This window comes from Harpia harpyja, chromosome 23, assembly GCF_026419915.1.
Source record: "Harpia harpyja isolate bHarHar1 chromosome 23, bHarHar1 primary haplotype, whole genome shotgun sequence".
Lineage (NCBI taxonomy): Eukaryota > Metazoa > Chordata > Aves > Accipitriformes > Accipitridae > Harpia > Harpia harpyja.
This window is the reverse complement of record NC_068962.1, coordinates 9,347,106-9,361,414: the sequence shown is the minus strand read 5'-3', so window position 1 is coordinate 9,361,414 and position 14,309 is coordinate 9,347,106.

Genomic DNA, 14,309 nt, shown 5'->3' with positions numbered 1-14,309 from the left:
GTGCATTTCAAAAACGTACTTTAATTTTCCACAGACAGGGAAAGGTTGGAGGGGATTTTAGGCAGCATGAATAATTTTGTCTGTGCTTCCACTCAGCTTCTTTCAGACTTAAACTCTAAGACCAAAGCAAAAGCAAAAAAAAAAAAAGCTACATAAGCATCATCCAGAAAGTCATTTCACTATAATGTATACCAATTTTCTCAGCAGCCGTATAACAGAAAATTTGGTTGAACAATAGCTTTAAGAAGTACTTTTTAATACAACACTTCTCATAAATGATGTGGTTCCAGTGGAAGAAAAAACCTTGACTAGGTTGTAATATATACCTCTCAATGAGCATTAACTAAAACGCTTTTTCTTTTCTTCTTTTTTTTTTTTTCTTTTTTCTTCCCCTCCAGGAAAGTATTCTCTAATCTGTTCCAGGCTTAAAGTTAGATATTATTCAGGCCAGTAATTAAGCATTTAAAAATACATTTTCATTTGCACTGTGCTTAACCAAATTACAGAATGGATAAAGATTAAAGACTGTACTCAGACCACATATTGCAACTCTTATATACACTGAACCTAGGCACTGCAATTGCTTCTCTCCGTTAAACCTACAGAAGGTATGGCTGAGTTGACAGAAAACAGGACAAATTAGTCATCAGTGTCTTGACCTTAGAAGGTACAGTGGATGCTTAAGCCTGCCTTACATTCCCTAGCAGGTAGTTTAAATACAATCTTAAATTACTACCTTCGTTTTATGTTGCAGGCATAGCTCATGTTAAATGTACTTCATGGTTCAAGGTTAATTTTTCATGTTACTACTTGGAGAATTCTGACATGAAATTCTATTCCCCTTAATGTAAATGAGTTTTGCCATTGAATTAAATGGAGCAAGGAAGTCATCCCAGGTAGAGAGGTCCATCACAAACTGATATTACAACTGTTTAGATAAACATTTTGAAGGATTTGTTTATCCCGATATTGCTCTGATTCAGAATGCTTGTTTTAACCACCAGAAAAGATGTATGAATATTTTTCTCCTTCTATTTCTGAAAATCTGTAACTCTTTGAAAATTGATGTGTTACAAAATGAAACATATGGCATGCTTTTGAAACGTATATTAGAATTTCTCACTCCTCAGAGTTTATAAGTCACTTCAATGTAATCCTGTATTTAATATTAGAATAATTTGAAATAGATTGCAGAGTAATGCAGAACCATACAGGTACTAGAAAATCAAATATAATCACCTGTGATTTTGTTCCCAGTTAAGACTGAGGTCTTGATACTCCTTTCCTTTTGCAAGGGTGTAGGAGATCAAACATAGGAAAGATGAAAGGCCAATAGTGACTTTCCTGGCATGATCCCTTTTCCTTTAACCTGGAAAGACTCCTTCCTTTTCAGTTGGTCTCACTTTGGACAACAGTATTCTCATATCTGGAGTAAACACCTCAGAGAGAATAGATTTGTTTTCTCTATTTCCTTATTGACAATATCTACGCGATTTCCATGTGCGGTTCAGCCTGTGATCAGCACTTTAGGTTTCTAATTTCAAGCAGCCAAGTGGAAAAAAAAAAGACTAGAACCTGATAGTAATTGTGCTTGATTAGCTGGGGTAGAAGGAAGTACAACTAACTCACAATAACAGAAGCAAGGAATATTTCCTTCCTTCATTCTTACCTGGGTATTATACAGATTTTTATAACAGCTATGCCATGAATGCTCCAAACTTTTGTCTTAGACCACAATTGAGCCTTTGCTCCTGGTTAATGGCTGGAATTTTGTAAGCTAGTCTTGTGCTGGTCATTTTGATTTAATACTGTTGTTGTATTGTGATTGTTCATTGCAAGTCTTGGAATCGGAAGTATATATTCCGTTATGGCTATCACTGCACTTTGAGCTTTGATAAAGTTTTTAATTCTATTTTAATTTTCCAAAAAACTATGATATAATAGCCAAATTTTGCATGGAAAGTATTTGCCACACAAAAATTAATTAATGGAATTTCCTTTATTAATTACAAGGGGGTTTTTGATACTAGGTCATCATCAGAGTTTTTTTGAAATTTGAGACTGGCAAACTGTCCTCCCAACCTGTAGTCTTAATTGCCAGTCAGGCAATTTATTTATTTATTTATTTAATTATTTTATTCTTTTTGCCAGAAGTCTTTCTCCTGCTGTCTTGCACAGCCTCGGACATACAGAATAAAAGTACTTTCATGGCACCACTTCAAACAGTAAAAGGAGCAGATTGTTTATTGTTATTCATACTGACTTCACAAAAAACAGTTACCCTGTGGTTTTCGCTATTTGCCTTCCTGTATTTCCAAATGAAAAATTTAAGGGTTTTTTGATCTGTGATATGTGATAAGCTTATGGAAAATGCCCATTGACAACCCTGCATACAGCTGGAATGGTTTCTGATGGCTTCATAGGAGTGGAGACTGAAAAGTGTCTGTTGTAGAATGTGTTTATTTTCTATTGCAGTGAATGTACTGATAAATCTTTGGATGACAATATTTACAAATGTTCAAATGAATATTCCAAAGCTGCCTTTCAAAAGAAGACATTAGTCAGTTTTGGGGAGCCAAGCCTTATATTAATATACTTAGTGTCTTGACAGTTAAAATGTTCCCCCTCCTGAAGGGAAAAAACCCAATCTTGACAATATAGGTAAAATGAAATAAGATGGCCATAAATTGTTGGTGTTGTTACTTTAACATTTTTGAAAATGGATATTATAAGTAAAGCTACAATTTTAACATTCAAAATTAGATCCTCAGTGGCTCTTTTTAAATCATGGGAGTAGGCAAAAGAATACACATCTATGATATGCTGAAATCCATTGAAAAAATTGCAATATCTATAAAAAAAATTATTAATTGAAAGCCTAAAAATGTAAGAACATTTTGAAATATCATTGAATGACCAGTCTGTAGTTGTTCATGAAATCTCAAATTGTTGTAACTGTAGCATATTTTAAATATAAAATTATGCATCCATTCTTAATAAAATAAGGTCGTTAGATGCTAATCCTATTAAAGCCCAAGGGGCACACGGTTTCCAGATCTGTTATCCTGGCTCTTCCTGTAGCATAACTGAAGGATCTCAATTTGCCTGATATGAGCAATAGTGAATTTCACTGCGTAAGACTGATCTTGAGGCCCATGTGGAAGGAATAATCTTCAGAGATTTTTAGAAGAATGGGTTCTATGTCTTTAAACAAGGTCAATCTGTATGCTGAAACTCACAAATGTGGTTTAAATGGGTTAAACTAAGGCTGCTTTTTGTCTTACAGGCTGAGTAGAACACTTAACCACACTACTTATCTTGGATGACTGACACATACACGCTGATAAATTTCAAAATAATGGTTTAAAACATATCCCCAATATTTTTCCCTGTTTTTCAACTGATCGCCTCAACAGCTGGCTTGACAGAAGTGCTGCATACAGTTCACAGCATAGAAAAGTCCACTGCTTTAGCATAAACACGACTTCGCCAAGATAAAATACTGCATTGTACCTCTCTCTCCTAGTAAATATGCTTGAGGATAGACTCTTCAGCTCATAGGTGGTTTCTTTTTTTCACATACTGTTTGACCAAATTTTGCAGTTCTATCAGTTAAACTCTTCAGGGTATGAGCAGAAATTCAACTTCTCAAACTTCCAAACATTTCAGCATCACATCAAGTAACTACCAAGAATTTATCATAATAGAAAATTGGCTAAAACCATAAATCTGTGTATTAAACCTCAAATGGCCCCTTAAAATTAATCTGCATTAATTGGCCACTAAGCACATGGAGTCATATTTAAATTTCGTACCTATAACTCTCCATACTTTTCAAAGTTAAGACACTGAGATGACTGCTTATGATTAGTCACTTGACTTTACGATCATGAAAGCACTATCTTACATGTAAGAGCTGGTGAGCCTTCCCAGGGACTACCATCTGCTATTTTAGAAGTTTCTCAAAATTATAACTAAACTGTCCTGTGTTACTTTGATGATACATATTACTAAAATCCATATTTTTCCCTATTGATTTTATTCTTTCATTTCAGCTAAAGAAGTAGACTGTATCTGTTCAAGATAATCTGTAGTTGATTAATTGTTTGTTTCTTTGTTTTAACAATGAGTAATTTTATTTTTTTTTAGCATTAGGGAGAAATTTCTCTTGTAGTGACACCAAAGCCTCTCTGTGCGGATCTGAGAGCATCCCATGGGTCACTGTCACCGCAGCTCAGGAATGGTGACCCTCATGAGACCTTTGAGAGCTTTTGTCTGGGTACTGAAATGACTGTAGTTTTGTTTTTGTGTTACCCAAGTAGGTGAAACCTCTAAATTCCTCTGCCTAGCAGCTTCTGAAGTAGTTCTGTCTTAGCTTGCGCACGATGCCACACTTGATTGCATAGACACAACTTAGGATAGATGGTCTTCATGTAAATGTGCCTGCAGTAACATCCCGGACAACACACATGCATTAAAAGTGCCAACCAATCAACACAAAGGACCTGATATAAAATCAGGAGTCAAAAGAGAAGTTTCCATGCAGATTAAACCCTGCAACTTGAAAGGAAGAGTATCATCAAGAAGTGTCTCATTGTAAAAGATTTCTGCCTTATGTCCAATCTAAATCTACCCCCTTTCAGTTTAAAATCATTGCGCCTTGTCCTGTCTCTACAGGCCTTGGTAAAAAGTCTCTCTGCATCTTTCTTCTAATCCCCCTTTAATTATTGAAAGACTGCAATAAGGTCTCCCCGGAGCCTTCTCTTCTCTAGGCTGCACAACCTCAACTGTCTCAGCCTGTCCTCATTGGACATTGTAGTACCATGAAATGTGTAAAATTCCTCTGTTACCTGCAAATAAAATATTGAGGGAGACAAGCAAAGATAGAGTAAGACATACCATTCACAGTACTGAAACATTTCTTCTGACAGACAAAGAAAATGTAATTTTGAGTTTCAGCATTGTTAACCTCTGCAACAGAAAGAAAACTGCCAATGTTTTGTTCTGTGCCTTTTATTCACAAATAATGGGAAATTACACAAACAGGATGCCTACAGAAGAATGTAAGCTGTTGCTTGGACTTCATGCAGGTCCTCTATGCATGGCAGAATTTTTCCTTTAATTAATGCTTCAATAGCAAGGGAAAATCTGTTATTTGAGCTTTTCATGTTATTTGCCATGTACACACCAAGATATATTTCTCCACGTTACTTCTGAGTTTAACATTCTGAACTGCTTGATCAAGAGTGTTGTGCAGATCTTTCCAAGAACCTATGTGCTCATTGTGTGATATGGGTAGTTTCTGCTGGGGAAAAAAGAAAAAAAAAACCACAGAAAAAGAAAAGATATTGTGTGTCTATGAACTACTCATGACTCGTGGAAAATGATGGACCTACCAAGACTACTTTATGCTGTGCGTTTTGGTTGATAATATTTGAACATGCAGGTATGATAGAAGCTATAATACCTGTCTGTACTATCCCCATACTGTGTCTTATAATATTGTGTCATGTCTTCTGTGTGTATATGTTAAATATAGCACTTTCTTCCTTTACCCACTGAATTAGTGACGCCAAAAAATTAGCATTTGTTTAGAAACCAAGTCTGTTTTGTCAATATAGTCTCTGCCTATTTTGTTTTAAATCATACTAAAATTCTTGTGAGTGACCCTGATTCTAGTTAATATCTGAAAGAATGAAAAAAAAAAAAAACCAAGTCCAATCAAGACATTCTTCTGACACTTGTTCTTATTGTAAATATCTTAATGTGGCAGTCTCACTGATAAGAAACATCCTGTTTTAGAAGTATCCTGAGGGGAGCATCTCTGGTAATGTAGTGAATTTCACAGCTGCTTATAATGAAACAGTGAGCATCACTACAGTCTATGCTGTGTGTGTATTTAAATTGGAAAATGTTACAGTCACCTTTTCTCCTGGAAATCAAATTACAACCACAACCTTTAATGAGGTGCTTAGAGAAAGCATTGGTAAATACACAGTTTATGTTTCAGGAGACCACAACTGGTCACCAGCTGGAAGTTGATCCCGGCTGGTAGTCATTGCAAGTCATTTTCTGTGATGGCAAGTTGATGATTTCAGCCCTGCTGGACACCTTCTTTGACCAGAAAACTGATACTAAGCTTAGAATTAACAGATAATTTCAGATGAGACAAAGCAAAATACACTATGTTCTCTTTTTCACTTAAAGCGCTTTTGAAGTAGGATGTGGACATAATGGTAGCTGAACATGACTCAAATCAAATCATCAGGAGTTTGTCCCTTATCTATACCCCTTTTTGCTCAGTACTCCAACATAATGTTTATTATTTTTATACTCAAGAGGAAAAGGGGAAAAAAATCATAGAAAATCTGAGGAAATGAAAGAATTCAGTCCAAAAGGAAGTGAAAGAGAAAGAGAAGATGCAGGGAAATGAGGGGGAAAACTTTGAGTTTACAGAAGGCTTTCAATACTTTCCACCCTCTCTGACATCATTAATTTTATATAAGCTTTTCCTATAAACCCAGGAAATTGGTGACCTTATTTTCAATAAAATCTTTGCTTGCTAGGTAATATGCTCTGACTTTTATAAGTCAGGATTATCTTGTGGTCCTCCAAGCACATTTGCAATGACTCTCAGTCTGCAGTACAACATATCACTTATTAGTTTTTAAATCATAATATATAATTGCCAAGTACAAAACACTCTGCAATTCTTTTTTTTTTACTCATTAGGAGGAATAGACATGATACTGTCATTAGAGCTACGAAAATATAGAATTCTACATCTCACACAATTTTCATAATATAACAAATAAATCAGTATTGTTCTCCTGTAGGAACTGAAGTGTGGGACTTGTTCAAGAACAACACCTTACTTCCTTTCTACCGAAGATCACTATGTGGTAAGAAAAGTATTTATATGCATAAATAAAATTGAAGTTTTTGTTTGCAAGAAAAGCCTTTTCTGTTTATAAGATAATGTCTTCAGAGAATATATTTGCATAAAAATCACATGTGTATGCATCTTGGCCATGGGTATTTTGCTGCTGAGTGTGGAAGGAGCCAGCCTGGGTCAGATTCTGATTCTGCCGCTCCATCCCATCTCTGTCTGGTCCTGCTCAATTTCAAGGGGCAGGGACAACTTGATGCAAAGCTGCTCCCTCCACTGACACCTGCTATTACCACTGCAGAAGTAATCCCCTCTCTTGAATATGTAAGACAATATAAAAGTCACAGTGCCTTCCTCCCCAACCATATTTGCAAAGGTATTTTAATAGAATATCTTAATTAGCTATCCCAAAATTAAATTCTGCATATTGTGGGCAACAAGTAAATTAAAACAGACGTTTCAGATAATTTTTTTTTAATGGCCTGAAGAATAATGCAGGTAGAAAAAGCAGCTCATGGGGACTCCATGAAGAAAGCCTAGTGTTATCATCTGTTTTGTCAGCACTGTTACGGCATGGGAAGAGGCATGACCAAAGCTTGTTAATCACTTGCAATTATCAGCCCAAAGAGACCTCTGCAAGGGATGGTACAACTCCAAGACAGTTGTGGCTGCTGTATTTTGCCTAGAATGAAGGAAAAGGAAAAATGGTTTTTAACTAACCTACAACTGGGAATCTGGTCAACAAACGGGATTTAAGGGTTTTTTTTTCTTTTTTTTTTTTAACGTAATATTTTTTTGTCTTATTACAAGGGAATTTAATTTTGTTATTTTTTGTTGTCCTACTCACTATAATCATTCTATGCCTTTTGCAATGACAGCTTTAATATGAAGACTATCTTGTTCACAGAAAAAGCAGATCATGAAAACCCAGTACAGATTCTTTCTATAGGATTCCTGGTTTAGACATGGACCCTCAGAGCCACTCCTATTCAACAGCTTGTCTATTTTATGCATTTATTATTTATATTATGACAACTTTAGTATATTAGCAACACCTGGCAAGGGATATTACAAGGTTTTGGTATAAATGAATGTGTATTATAGGATATCAATATTCTCTCATATAAAAAAATGGTGTTCATTGCCTTTTAGCTTTTACTAGTCATTTGGGTAGGTTCTTGCTCAAAAAAAACCCCTTATGTTACCACACAGTCTGGGCAGTCCCTTTTATATTTTTCATAGGAACAACACAGAACTGCTGGTCATTCATATGGAATGTATTAATAATCAAGCTCACAGATAGCAACAGTAGGAGAGAAGACAGCTGGGCAAAAAGTTCCTGGTTTAGATGTTTTTATTTCTCTGCACATGAACTGCAGAAAAAAAGATGGTCTTCATATTAAACTGGACAATAGTGTTTTCCAGTGGTGTTCTCAAGCAGGATGTATGTGTAATAGAGAACATAGGATGTAGTCCTTTCTGGTGGCCTTTCTTGAAGCTGAAGACTGGTCTCAGACACTATTACATCTTAGGGATCTTTTGCTAAAAATCCAATTGCTGTCTCTTTTCTAACCCTGGAGGATCACTTGTAACACTTACCTGTGTATTTCTTATTTGAAGTGAGGGACTCTTCATACAGGTTGTGAATGCCTCCTGATTTGTACCAACTGCACAACTGTCTTCTTTTCATCGCAATCGTGTAGCTGCACCTGATATTTTGAGGAAAAATGGAAATAAAACTTCATCAATTAATAAAAAAATAGGCAGGTATATTCTAACTCATTAAATTAAGTTTTCAATAAATATAGTTTCTTATTGTTATAAAGACTGATGGAAATTTAGAGTCCAGCTATGTGGCTTTTTCCAAAATAACAGCAATTAACATCAAGGATTTTGGAAATGTAATATTTCTTCATTATGAGATGTGATTTTACTCAAGCAATCTGAAAATGTATCTCTTCTTAAGTCACGTATCAAGTTTATGAGAAGTGTGTATAGGAACAGCAATTAAATGATAAAAATTATTTTAAGAAGGTGGAGCAACCAATAGTTTTGGAGCTGCAGAAACAAGAATCTGGTCATTTAAGGAATTAAAGAGTTTCCCAGGTTCTCAGATTTTCTTCTGTCCAGACAATTAGAGATAATTTAAGTTCTATCTAGGATCTGCTACTAACTGCAATAGGGAAGAGTTCCTGCCTATGATAGAAGCATACCTCAAGAATGAGATTCTATACAGAAGGCCTGAACCCCACATATGCTACTGTCACTGTGTGATTCCCTGGGAGCACAGAGCATCCTTAAGCAGGAGTCAGTTGTACTGCTCTTCATCGTAAGGCCCCTTGATAAGACTGTGACAGTAGAATATGCATTAGATAAATTACAGAAGAGTTCTAGAAACTCAAGAGGCTTTTTATTTGTTTATTTTTAATTACAATGGCTTAGGAACTCCCCTTTACTCCAATCTCAGATTCCTGGTTTGAAAATGCTGATAGAGGACACACTAGACTGGGAAATGGACATTAAATTTGAGCAGAAACTATTAATCAGTTCTTTCAAGGTTATTTATCTGATAGCAATGTACATGATATATACCAGGCATTTGTTCTATAGTCTGTATTTAAAAGGATTTTGGGATAGTACTGATATTTTATCATATATCACTACACTGTAAGTGGTCTTGGGCACTTTCTTTTTTTGGACCCTCCAAAAAAATATGTCAACGACTGCATTAACTTCTCATCTATTATTTGCTGAACTCTACATCCTTGATTTCTTTTTCTTCTTTTTACAATCACTATTTCTTTAACTTCAGACTTCCTAAAGCACTCTTGGGATTAAGAGAGATTTTTTGTAAGATTTATTAGTTAATAAATCTAATTTGAAGCTGTGTTGGTTTTCTTTATTTTTTTTTTCCTCAGCTGTTATCTTTTGTTTTATCCCTTGAATCCCAGCTGTAATATAATATATGAACCTAAAATTCAGTGAACAAGTACAATACAAAGTAAAGTTATCCACGTACAAGTTTATAAAATAATTCAGTACTAACATATTCATCTGGATTGATTTCTTACCAACCTTTATTGACTCTGGTTCTCTTTTCCACTTCCTTAGTCATCCTGGTGACAATTGTCTAACAAACACAGTTACCAGAGTCTTCAGAAGAATACATTTTCACAGAACTTAGCATTGAACCACATTAACAATACTTTAGAAGAATAATGTTTTGAAGGTATCATATCTTTCAAATATTCTTTTCTCAGATCCATTGCCTGGAACAGCATTGAATACACTGGAAAAGTCTACACAGTTGATATCTGAATGACCCATATGTTGGCCACCCAATGTCTTTCTTTTTGATGTAGATGCAATAGAGCTCTGCCCTATGCATTGGTGGTCCTCTCTAAATATGACTAAATGAGAATAATATACAGCAAGTCTTCGTACTTATGTATTTCTTTCTCATTATAACTATTTTCCCCACACCATAACAATAAGAAGTTTATTGACAAAGGCAAACTTTATATGTTCATTATTCCCACAAAGTCACTCACTCTACTCAGTGAATAGTTTGCGACTGTGGCAGGTTTGGATGATCAAGCAGGTATAAAATAAGCTGGAATGAGTTCAGGCTACAAGGCAGAAGAAAGTTTCAAATAGTCAAAGTGGGATTCTAAAATAGTCTCTGAAATGAGAAGGTGGAAAAATACTGTTAGAATGGACCTGAATAAATACAGGCTAAATTTGTGATAGTTAAGGACCAACCTCAGGACTGTGTTTCTACCATTTAATATTTGAAACTTAACTAGGTATTGAAGCGCTGACTGAATTGAATGTCAGTCTACAGCTTAACATTAGGTTCATTGATTAGACCAGAATAATCTACCTCTTATTTACTTAATTTAAATACAGGAAGTTCATCAGATTGACCTAAGTGATACAGGATGCTTTTCTCAGTCCTGTGATGTCCCTTATTCTGTTTAAAAATACAGACTAAGTTCCCAGCAGCATTTGCAACACTGCTTGTCAGATAGTTGATTGGGTGCATTAAAAGAAAGTGAAAAATTATGGAAATTATTACATTTCCCACAATGCTGGGAAATACAGAGTGTAGCCTGTGACACTGCTCTTTAAATACATAGCATTGGGGGAAGTGCTGTCTGTGTATAGTGGGCCTTTGTGAAGCTCCAGAGATTTAATATATGTGCTTAAGTGTGATGAAATGTGACTAAATAATTTGTTCTGAAAATATAGTAGAAATTTGAAATTTTATACAACTGCCCTGAAATATTGTATTACCAATATATTAGGTATTCCAATAACTTCTGCTCTTCCTGGAAATTCCTATCTAGTCTATTATAGGATAGGGCATTAAGGCTTTAGAAATTTCCACCTAATAGAAGTCTCTATATTTCTTTATATAAAATGTCTTATACTCATTAATGACCTTGTAATAACATCCAAGGTTCAGTCCTGCAATCCTGATGTGAATAGCTCCACTAAGGTCAAGAGGAAAATGGAACCAAAAATCACCCTGACTATAAGAAAGATCTGCAAGTGTATGCAGGACTTGCACGGTTTTCTGAGACCTCTATAGACAAAATGGTACTAGAAAATGCAAAACCTCTTGAGGACTGTTGGAAACTCACTAAATGTAACTGCTGTATAAATGATGTTCCTGGGATGCCAGTTCAGGTTATTTCTATTAGGTTGTCTGAAGTGTGGATTTGTTATTCTTTAATTTTTTTTGTATCTGGAGTCTAACATGTAAGAGAAAAGGGAGTTCATCTCTCCGTATCATCTTCGCTGTTTAACTGTAATTTCATCATTCTAAGGGAAATGATTGCATGCCTAGGCACATTTAAAACCTTTTGTGTTTTAATTGCCTTCCTGATTTTGTCCTAATAGCATGATATTTTCCCTCTTTTCTCCTTATTCAAAAGGATTTTTGTAAACATGACACCAAAATGGGAAGAAAGGGAAAAGAAAACAAATTATTTCTATATTCATAAGGAGAAGAAGCCAAGACAGAGGTGGGAATTGTCAGGGAAAGGCTGTTGCCTCAAATTCCACATCTAAGACTTCCTCCAAAGGCTTAAGCAGTCCCTGCGCAAGCAACCAAAGTAGGGTCACTGCCATTAGAAAATGGGGAGGTAACCTTAGCAACTTCATTGTTTATTATTACATCTTTGGAGATTAAAACCGACTCTCTTGACCCAAGGGTTATAAGGGTTAGAGAATAAGGTGAAAATAGATCAAAGTGTCATCTTTGAAAAACTCATAATGTTCCAAGCAAAAGTGGAAACAATTGGTATCAGGCCATTGCAATGGGATTTATAAAGCTTTCTTCTTTTTCTTTGTCGCCTTCTTTTTAACTGGGAGACTGTCAAGAAAGCTATTTGTGTTGGTTTTGGCTGGGATAGAGTTAATTTTCTTCACAGTAGCTAGTATGGGGCTGTGTTTTGGCTTTGTGCTGGAAGCAGTGCTGATAACCCAGGGATGTTTTCGTTCCTGCTGAGCAGTGCTCACACAGAGCCGAGGCCTTTTCTGCTTCTCCCCCCACCAGCGAGGGGGGCACGAGGAGTCGGGAGGGGACAGAGCCGGGACAGCTGCCCCCAGCTGCCCCAAGGGGTATTCCAGCCCACAGGACGTCGTGCTCAGCATCCTCCCACCGGAGGGGAGTGAGTGAGCGGCTGTGCGGTGCTCAGCTGCTGGCTGGGGCTAAACCACGACACTATTAAAATAAGGATATGGATTAAAACTGGAGAAAGAATACTGACAAAAAGATCGAAGCAATGTTCCAGAAGTTTTTTTTTTCAAATTACTTTAAGAAGTAATGCAAGAATGTGAGCTATTGTACAAACCTTATGAACATCATTTGGGTTAACTCAAATTATTCTGCCTCCTGTAAAAAAAAAAAGTAGGTCAGAATGTCAGTTTTGGGAGAATATTAACTAAATTTGGTACAATGTACCAGTTCTGGGCTGTATCTTGCATTCACCTACTAATGTCTGTGTTTGATTGCATTATTCATTTCTTCAGTATTGCGTAAGACAATTACATTGTTCAGGCACAAACGTAAACGTGTCTCTCCTATTCCCATTTAAGGTTACTTTGTGTGGTTCAAAAGTATGTCTACAGTTAAGTTGGTGTGATTTTTTTTTTTTTTTTTTTTAAAGCAGGGATTTGGAGTTGGTTATTTAATAGATGGAAAAATATGGCTAGGTTCCTAGGTGACATAGAAGAATGGACGGAGACATATCTGGTAATGTGGAAGAGCTGAAACTGGGGGCTTGTTGGAATAAGAAATGTTGTCAATGTTGTCAAGGGAACACAATTTTCATTTCATAACATGATGACATTATCTGTCAGAAGAAATGAGTAAACCATATTACTGATATTTATCTTTCTTTGATAAATCTTTGCAGCAACTCTTTGCAGGTAACTATTATATTTTCAGAGCTTCATGATGTATATAAAATACGTATATACAGCCTGTACATAATTCTAGAAAGTCTCAAGTTGCATTTTCTTTAAAAATACATTACATAATGGATAGACCATATATATATGAACACTTACACGGTCTATATGACATTTAAAATAAGTTTTATTTATTATAGTTTCATTATTAAATATGAAAAGGCCAAAACCTGACAATATACATACTCCCTATCATAAAGGAATTATGGTTTTATAATTTTTGCATCTTTTGAGTCATTCAGTCTTTTCTAATATGGCAGATTCTTTTTTTTTTTTTTTAAATTACTTTGACTTTTAAGGTTATGGAATATCTACCATATATAGAACAATTTTGGATTCTGCTAATTTCTGCAAAGAGAATGTAAGGCCTTACTCACCATCAGTTCTGAGTGTGAATGCAAGCTATATAAATACTAGGCAAAGATATCGGCAAACATGTCACCTCCATGTCATTTCAAGGGAATGTCTTTAAGATGTCCATTGTTATTTCTAAGGGTTTGGTACATAGAGACTTCCAAAATTTACTTTGGAAAGCTGTTTAGAGCACTATAGGTGGTATCAATTACACAATATCTTATTTTGGACCTCTGGAAGATCTACCATACAGTCACTGAAACAGGCTTGTATCTCGAATCATTTAAACTTCTGAGGTTTGACACATGTGTGAAATGAGATAGGAGTATCGTAGATGAAATCTGGCATAGATGAGAAAGATTTATGTAGTGGACAATTACTTGTCTTTGGTTTGCATGGCACATACTCTGAATTTCCTTATAGAGAGTCATGCTGGTCCTTGGTCCTGGATACAATTTTGAAAGAATGATCTCACCTAATAGCTTAGTAATATAAGAGGTGGGCTGCTGCTGCTATAGTTTTTAATGTCTTTGGGAAAGGTAGTACAGGAATTTGGGCATCTCTATTTTGCTTTGTAAGATTAAAT